General features: G+C 35.7%; 1 non-coding gene across 1 annotated transcript; it reads right to left on the bottom strand.

Moving 5' to 3' along the window:
* Positions 1–4,272: 4,272 nt before the first annotated feature.
* LOC121204263 (small nucleolar RNA R71) lies at positions 4,273–4,379 on the bottom strand. Its single transcript, XR_005899191.1, has one exon. It is a non-coding gene; the product is annotated as a small nucleolar RNA R71 (small nucleolar RNA).
* Positions 4,380–7,622: the final 3,243 nt, after the last annotated feature.

The following is a 7,622-nucleotide window of genomic DNA, read 5'->3' as shown; positions in this document are numbered from 1 at the left end:
AATTATGTAATCGAACCTTGATGAACCTACTTTCATATGGAAGTAACGAAACAATCATATGAACAGTACAGTAAGAGATATTCGGGTTCTTGTGGAACAGGGCCAGAACAGTTTCTGGATTCCCTGTTCCGCATTTGGAAATTCACTATAAATTGACCAGAGATAATTAGGGGTCATACCATATATTTATGGATTCCTCTCTGAGTCTAGTTCCCATAGAAACAAACGGCATCAGTATTGAAGCTCTGTGCAGAGAGATATCCAAGTCGTAATGGGAAAAGGTCAGTGTAGTCGACCCCTGTAACATGGGAGACTTTGACTAATAAACTGTACTAATTGGCCCGACCAAAAATTCTAGAAAAAAATACATAGGTGGGGACATGAGTCTAGTTTCAGGGAAAAATCACAAAACTGATTTTTGAGTTGTGAAACTCAAGATATGATTTTTGAAGCGACTAGTACTCAGACTGGGCAGTGTCTGGAAAAATTTTTAAAAGTCTGTCAACACCTCGTGTTCGACTCCGGTGACGGTCTCGGGTTCGGGGTGTTACAATTGGCCTATACTTTTGATGTATGAAATTCATGATAAGTTCGGTTGAAAATCATGTGATTGCCTTTCGGGCCAAATTGAGTTATGATATAGCATGTTTTATTTACACGAATTGTGATTTATCAGATATGAGAATAAGAAAATATTGGCATAATTGCCTATTAAAATGGTTATGAAAGTACTAGAGATAAAAGTTTAGGAAATTGAAAAATATGAAGATATATGCTGGGAAATATTAGTACACATAATCAATGTGCATGTTTACTATGAGGTTTGAAATGAATTGGTAATTGCTGTAATATGTTACAAAGTAGAGATTACGATTGTTAGGCTAATGCCAAAATATGTTAAATTATGCTTATAAGTTGATAGAGTAAGCAGAGTGACTGAATAAAGTTATAACTATAAGATTCATAGTAATTTTATATTATCTTGTATTTATATTATTGGACTTCGTAAATGATTGGTAAGAGCTGCTTATTATTTTCATACGGAATTACTAAGCTATATAGCTTACCCCCCTTCCTTTCCCATGTTTTATAGTGCCGTGAAGCTAGCTCGAGTTAGAGATCGCCGGAGATCCTATCACACTATCAAGATATAAATTTTGGGTATTGATAAATTCAAGTATTTTGAGTTATGGCATGTATAGCGACTTGGTCATTTTGTTATATACGTCATATGATTTTAGCCAATGTAATGGCTTGTAATTGTTAAAGGCTTATTTTGCTATTTGGCCATGTAAGTTGGCTTATATTGGTAACATGGTTGTAAGCCTAACTATATTCATATATGTGTCAATGTCTATGGTGATATGATCGTGGTATGCTTGGTGAATCTGAATTGTTTGGAAATGTGATTTATGGCATGAATGTGAAATTTTTGGTAATGTGATTCATGGATGAGATGATAGATTTGTGTACAATTAGGTATCTTGGAAGGAAATAAATAAAGCCCAATGAAGGTGAAATTGACATGAATAATTTATGGCATGATAAATGTTGATATGGTATTGATGTTCATAAATTTGAATGGTTTGGTTGATCTTACATGCTTGAATTTGTGTCATGTGATGTTGTGTAGATGTGTGCAAGTGAGGGTGGCAAAATGGATTGGTAAATAGCCTTGTTTTTGTCCATACGGGTAGACACAAGGGTGTGTGTCTAGGCCTTGTATGACACAAAGTCAGCCCCATGGGCATGTGATCCGGCTGTGAGTCTGTTGCACCTAAATTGTTGCAAAATAGAATGCTCAGTATCGAGCACATGGGCATGAGACACGATTGTGTGTCTCAGCCATGTGAAGTACATGGCCTCGAAACTCGGGCATGTGTCTTGGCCGTGTAACTTCAATATGTTGTTGGGTGACAAACAGAGAGTTACACAGGTTAGGGACATAGGCGTGTCCCAAGCCACACGGGCTTGTGACCCCTGTTTTAGCAAAAATTTTGTAAGTGTTGTAATTTTTTTTAAAGTTCCCGACTTAGTCTCGAATCATGTCCAAAGTATGTTTTGAGTCTAATAGGCTCATGTTAAGGACTTTATGAGTATTTGTAAAAAGTTTTAAAATTTGGACAAAAAATTATGGCTTGAAAATGTGTGTTTGCTTGTATTTAAGTCCGGTAATGCCTCGTACCCTATTCCTGCATCGGATACGAGTAAGGGGTGTCACATGGGGATCGCTGGAGACTTCATTATACTATCCTCTGACACTTTGGTACCTTTGAAACTAAGTTTTGGGTCCTATGGCATGTATAGGGACTTTAAGTCATTTTGGTTATGATATTGGTCATAAGATTTGGCATTGTAAATGTTTATGTTTTGGAATGTATATATAGCCATGTGTGATGGCCTATTTTGGTTTATTTGGTTTGGTTGGTAATGTATGTTTATAGGTGTGCTAATGTCATTTTGGAATGTGATTAATGTTTGATGGGAATGGTTGATGAATTGAAAATGTTTGTGATTATGGTTTATGCTAAGAAATGCTTAGATGAAATGGTATGAATTATGCTTGATTTGGTTGTTTTGCGTTGCATATTATGCTTTGTTTTGGTGCCATGTGTGTAGGTGAAGTTGTATGCAAATTGGGGTGGCTAAATGGCTTGGTAAATAACCTATTTTTTTCCACACGGGCAGAGACACGGGAATGTATCTTGGGCGTGCGTCTCAGTCATGTATGACACACAATCATGTTACACGGCCGTGTGTCCCCTGGTGTGGTTTTAGTAATCAAGTCAGTATGCTCCACATGGCCTCACACACGGGCGTGTGACTTGGCCATGTGGGATAAGTTAGTATACCCTAAAGGTTTGACATGGCCTAGCACATGGCCTGGCACACGAGTGTGTGTGGCCATTTTTAAGGCACACGGGCTAGTCACACGAGCGTGTGTTTGGCTTTGTGACCCAAGTTAAAGAGTTACATGGGGTCGGACACGGGTTGGGACACGGCCATGTGCTCCCATTTTGAATGTCCACATGGCCAGTGACATGGGCTGTCGATGGACGCGTGAGACACACGACCTGGCTACACGGTCGTGTGTCCCCTATTTTTGAGAAAATATTTAAAGTTCGTAAAAATTTCCTGAGCTATCGATTTAGTCCCAAACCACTTCTAATGTATGTTTAGGGCCTCGTTGGCTCGTATTTGGGACAAATTGATTGAGTTTGAATGATGAATGTATGAAATGATATTATGTATGTTAAATGGTTGTTTAATTGTTTTGTAAGTCCGGTAATACTCCGTAACCCTATTTCGGCATTGAATACGGGTGAGGGTTGTTACAAAACTCATTTCATACATTGCATTTAGATTAAAATTGCATTAGGGATCATCTTGCATTTAGTAATTATTTTTACATCACACCACTCAAAAATATTGTGTTTTTATTTCCAGATTGTTAACTCTAATTTTACAATTAATTGATTAACATATACAGTCCTTGTGGAGACGATAACTCTTTTACTTACTTATTATGTGATAACGACTGCGTACACTTGTACAAACCTACACGTTACATGTTTTTGGCGCCGTTATCAGTGACTGTTGCCTTAATCATTTTTTTGTGAAATTATTCTTTGCAATTTGGTTTTTATTTTATTTTTATTTAACTCCTAACTTTACTAATTAATTTTTTATTCTTAATATTTTGGATCTATTTTCAAGATTTTATGAGTATAGATCGAATTATTGATTTATTATCCGTAGACATTAAAATCGAGTGAGCATTTAGATAACGAATACGTAAACGATTAACCCAGAGACAAGCTGAAATGGACCTTGGACATCAAAATGATGGAGAAGGAAATAGAATAGATCATATGCATAATCCCTTCATTATTACTAATGATAGGGATCGTGCCATAAGGAACTACACTGTGCCCCTTTTAAATGAGTTAAATCTAGGAATTAGGAGGTCGAATATCAAGGCACACTAATGAATTGAAGCTTGTAACGTTTCAAATGCTTCAATCCATGGGCTAGTTTAATGGTATGCCTACAGAAGATCCACACCTTCACCTTTGATTATTCATAGAGATGAGTGATTCATTTAAAATAGCCTGTGTGACTGAAGACGCATTGAGGTTGAAGTTGTTTCCATACTTGTTGTAAGATCAAGCATGAGCATGGCTCAATTTGTTGCCACCAAATTCAATATCTACATGGCAAGAATTAGCTGAGCGATTTTGGTTAAGTATTTCCCACCTAGCAAAAATACTAAGTTGCGGAATGAGATCACCACTTTTCAACAAATGGATGATGAGCCCTTGTACGAGGCATGGGAGAGACTCAAAAAATTACTTCGTAAGTGTCCTCATCACAGGATTCCACATTAGATCAAGTTGGAGACATTTTATATTGGTCTCAACGCATACACAAGGTTCATGGCAGATGCTTCTGTGAATGGTGCTCTCTTATGGAAGTCTTATAATGAGGCTTATGAAATCATCAAGAGGATAGCCAGTAACAATTACCAATTGTCGACAAGTTGAGCAACTTCAGGAAGACACGTAGTCAGAGTTCATGAAGTGGTGCTTACATCAGTCTAAGTTCAGGTATCTTCTATATCTTCAATGTTGAAACAATTTACTACTAATGGTTTTAATCCTGTTGTAGCTCAAAAATCGTGTAATAGCCCATTTTTAGTCAAATCAAAACAGTGGTTTCGGGACCACAAATTCAAATTCAAAATAATTATTTTATTATTATTTTAATTTTTACAGTATGATTAAATGATTGCATGAAAATTTCATTAAGAAATTTAATTATTTGAATGGTCAGTTTGATAAAAACGACTAAATAGCGTAAAGTGCAAAAGTGGTGTTCTAATAGCTAAAGGTGTCTAATAGCTATAGAAATTTAAAATAGAGGTCCTTATGTGGTAAATAGCCCATTAATTAGATAGTAATGTTAATGGTTTGGCATTATTGAAATTTTGAATTAGTAATAAGGTTAATTTTGATATTTAGTAAATAAGGTTAATTAAAATAAAACAAAAACACAAATTTGGTTCATTCATCTTCTTCAAGCCAATTCTTCTTGATAAAAAAGGGTTAGGGATTCGGTTATCTTTATTTTCTTCAATTAGGTATGATTTTTGTTCCATTTTTAATGATTTTTATGTTTTTGAAATCGTTGCAGCTTAGTCTAGCTAGCCTAGAGGCTATTTTGCATATCTGTTAAAGGTTTAGGGTTTTCCCATTAATGAATGTTGTTGTATTTTTATGTTTAATGGTATAAAATGCATGCTTGTTGTTAACTAAACAACATTTGTTAAGTGATTTTTAGTAAAATGTTCAATTAGGGATTAAATTATGAAATGTGTAAATTTTGTGGTTAAATTGTGAAATAAATGAAAAATATGGACTACTAGGAACCTAATTGAAATTTTGATAGCATGGGTCTTGGTTGACTTGCATGAATTTGTGATTTTATAAAATAAGGACTAAATTGTAAAAGTGTTCAAATGTTAGAGGCAAAAGGGTAAATTTGCCTTACTGTGTATTTTGGACTATATTAAATAGAGTGATAATTAAATAAGCTAAATTTCATATTATTTAGATCAAGAAAGGCGATATGCGAATTTAGATCAGGGAAAGAACAAGGTTTCGGACTAATCGACTTATAACGTCATTTTTGCATTCGAGGTAAGTTCGTATGTAATAAGCTTTGTTATAATTGTATTTTAAATACTTTGATATTACATAAATTGTGAGTTCGATTCTACGGACAAGTTCGATGACAATTCGGCTAGTGAGAAATCCCGGTTGAACTTTAGGAATAGATTAGGATACGAATGAAATGTCATTAGGGGTTATGTGATTTGGATATTGGTCTGTACATCCTACCGGTGGCTGAGTTATTTGGCATGTGTTGTGAATAATCGTCAACTTGTGCGAGCAGCACCGTGTAGCTTCGTCATGACTATCAGCTTGTGTGAGCAGACCTGTTGTTAGCTCGAGAGTGAGCATTATATGTGATACAAGATTGAGATAGCTTCGACTATATATATGTGACACTTAGGGTGCGAGATTCCCAAGTATCTGGTAGTATTCTGAATGGTTAGAGATGTGGTGGAGTATAAGTTTGATACGAGATTGTGCAGGTAAGTACACGAACCGTATGAGCTTTGGATCCAAGAAAACTATGAAATTTACTTCAAATCTTATGAGAGAATATATGAAAGGTTTGTTAGCTAATATGAGTTATATGTTGAAATATTCAATTGGTTGAATTGTATAATTGTGACTAATTAAATTTATTATTATACGAACATACTAAGCTTTATAGCTTACTTTGTTTATTTTCCGTATTTTATAGTGAAATCAAAGTTAGCTCGGATTCGGGAATCGTTGGAGAGTTAATCACACTATCCAACTATCACTTGGTACTTTTGAACTTAAGTATTTTGGGTATATGGCATGTATAGGATTATGGTCAATTTGATATATAGTTTCATAATGAATTTAGTCATTTGAAATGGCTTGTAAATGTTAAAGTTTTGGTTTTGTATATAGCTATTAAAGTTGGCTTAATTTGGTTGATTTGATTGTGGATTCATATGTGCATATGTCTTTGGTTATGTTTTTATTGATGGATATGTGATGCTTGATGATAATTGGTAATTAAGGATACTAAATGTTTGAGATATGAGATTTGGTATGTTTTAATTACAGGTAAAATAATGCATGTTTGAAATGTAACCATATTGATGATTTAAGAATGTGATAATTTGGTATAAATTTAATTGCATATTGTGATATTATGTGCCTTGTATTTGTTGGTAGTGAAATCGTATAAATAATGCTTAGTTGAGGTTGATTGAATTCCTATTTATGTCTTGTTATGGTGTCATTTGGTTTGTGTAAGTGTATACAAATTTGGGTGGCAAGAGAGACGGGCGTGTAACTTAATTGTGTGCGACACAAAGTCAAGTTACACGGCCGTGTGTCCCCTGGTGTTGAATTGAAAATCAAGTCAATATGCTCCACACGGCTCAGCACACGGGCGTGTGACTTGGCCGTGTGGCATAAGTCAGTATACCCTACATGTTTGGCACGGCCTAGCATACGGCCTGGCATATAGGCATGTGAGGCCATTTCTTAGGGCACACGAGCTAGCCACATGGGTGTGTGTGTTGGCCATGTAACCCAAGTCAGAGAGTTACACGGGGTCAGACACGAGCTGGGACACAGCCATGTGCTTCCATTTTGAATGTCCACACGGCCTGTGACACGAGCATGTCATTGTCTCACACGGCCGGGCCACACAGGCGTGTGTCACTTGTAATTTGAAAATTTTTCTAAGTTTTTGTAAAAATCTCTTGAGTTAGCAGTTTAGTCCTGAACCACACCTTAAGCATGTTTTGAGCCTCATAGGCTTGTATTAGGGACAATGTGAATGATATTGAATGTTGATTACATGATATTGAAAATGTATGTGAAATGGATGTTTATTTATGTTATAAGTTTGGTAATGCTCCGTAACCCTATTCCGGCATTGAATATGGGTAAGGGGTGTTACAAACCGAGTCAATTCGATATAGTGTATATTATGGGGATGGTCATTCG

This window comes from Gossypium hirsutum, chromosome A07 (genome assembly GCF_007990345.1).
Source record: "Gossypium hirsutum isolate 1008001.06 chromosome A07, Gossypium_hirsutum_v2.1, whole genome shotgun sequence".
NCBI lineage: Eukaryota > Viridiplantae > Streptophyta > Magnoliopsida > Malvales > Malvaceae > Gossypium > Gossypium hirsutum.
Note: the sequence above shows the minus strand (reverse complement) of the source record. Positions and strands in the feature narration are given on the sequence as shown.